This window comes from Athene cunicularia (genome assembly GCF_003259725.1).
Source record: "Athene cunicularia isolate RWA chromosome 1 unlocalized genomic scaffold, athCun1 chr1_part2, whole genome shotgun sequence".
NCBI classification, from domain to species: domain Eukaryota; kingdom Metazoa; phylum Chordata; class Aves; order Strigiformes; family Strigidae; genus Athene; species Athene cunicularia.
This window is the reverse complement of record NW_020799092.1, coordinates 4,800,037-4,801,988: the sequence shown is the minus strand read 5'-3', so window position 1 is coordinate 4,801,988 and position 1,952 is coordinate 4,800,037.

The following is a 1,952-nucleotide window of genomic DNA, read 5'->3' as shown; positions in this document are numbered from 1 at the left end:
TGCTCCCAACATCAGTTTAGGACAGGAGGGAACTTCTATTCAAATACATCTACTGACAAAAGGGAATTACCCAAACCAAAATTTCACCAGAAACAGCACCTACCATATTATATGGACAATGAGTTCAACAAAGAATCACAAGCAGTGACTTCCCATCACATCCCCGGCTCCATTTCCTGAGGCATCCTAGTGACCCTTATAAGAGTTCATGTCTAAGTGCTGGCCAGGCTTAACCTTTAGCACTAATGTTATATGGCAAGCTCATGGCTCAAATTGCTGTATGTTTTGAAACATATGATCATAATTAGAATCTACACTGGGTGTTGCTTTTTGAGTTTTTTTGGTGTTTTGTTTTTTTTTTTTTAATTTATTATTTTAAAATCGCTCCTGAGCACAGTGGGATTTGCATTTCCACTGCTGCTCAGTGAATTGTTTCAAGTTTCCTCTCCTTTCCCTGTCACGCAGAGAGTTTGTTCGGATTTCCTCTCACTTTCCTCATTGTTCTGGGAGCAGAGGAAATGGCTTGCTTGGAATCCAGTGACAGATGCTCAGGTACGTCAGTGTTTCCACTGCGAGCACATCCAACCAGGCTTCCCAACCAGAAAGAGAGAGGGAGGTCTGCTCAGAAATGCAGTCATGAGTTCCACTTTGCAGTTGGCATTGCTGTCCTTTTGAAGCCTGAGCTCCTGGATACATTAGCATCCTTTTCCCTAAAACAAAGGAGGTTCACCTAGCTCCAAGGTTGCTCTGCTGCAATCAGCATCGGGACTACAGATCAGAAGCACCACACCCAGACCAGATGGAAATGAATGAGCTCAGGAACTACCATCATGACATGACATTCTGATGCTGCTCTCCCTCAAAGGGCACTAAATCCATCACCATTTTCACCTCTCTCAGTGCACTTGAAGGGTCCCTGCCTGAGTCACAACTGCAACAATCAAGAGAGCTGGGGGAGTGTTTGCATCTATTCCCATCCCCTATTACATTACTACATTATTAATTATATTACATTATTACATTACATATACATATATACATATACACATACACATTACATTATCAATGTATTACATAACATGCTGTGAGTTTCCACAGTTCAGCTTATTTTATGTATTTCTGGCACTTCAAAGTTGCACACTGGCAACTACCATAAACAAGAAAACAAGGTGGAACAGTGATAGTTCTTGACATTTTTCCCCCCTCAAAATGTTTCATTCTGAATAAGTTAATTTGCTCTTTATATGTATTATATATGCAAGTTTTTATATATTCCTGTATTTTTGTGCCAGGCTAGCTCATTTTCTTTCACAATTGTAGAATTTATGAATAGAGAACACCATCACGCACACTGCCTAAGCAATGCTAATGCTGAGCTGCTGGCCAGAGGCTTAGCTATTTGCGGTTAGTGCCAAGCACGCAGGTTTTCACACAGCCAATTCAGTATGCTCTTATCGCAATACAGGTGGCTACAGCTCCGTAGCTACCCCTTACCTGGAGACCTCTCTGGAGTTCAGTGAAAATCCACCCGCAGTTTCTAATTTAGCAAAACAGAGCACCTGACACAAAAAACAACCCCCCCTTGCAGAAGCATATGCCCAATTAAGTTGAAAGAAAACAAGCCTTGAACACATTTAGATGAAAGGCCTCCTCAAGTGTGCTGTTTAAAAATCTTGTGCAGAGTTAGGATGTTTCCACAGACATGGCAACTCGCCCGACGTCGTCTCGTTTACAACAGTAGAGAAAATGACAGCGCTCGGTACCCTGAGCATTACACCCATCTCCCAGAGAGCCGCGCTCTGTAGAACTCCGGAGGCAGAAGACACCTTCTTCCGACCTCAAGAAAATGAGACGGCCTGTACCTCATGGCAGCGCTACCACCGTCGCAGTGCTGTGACGGTGCGGCAGCGGCAGCAGCGGCAGCGGCAGCAGCGGCAGCGGCAGCGGCAGCA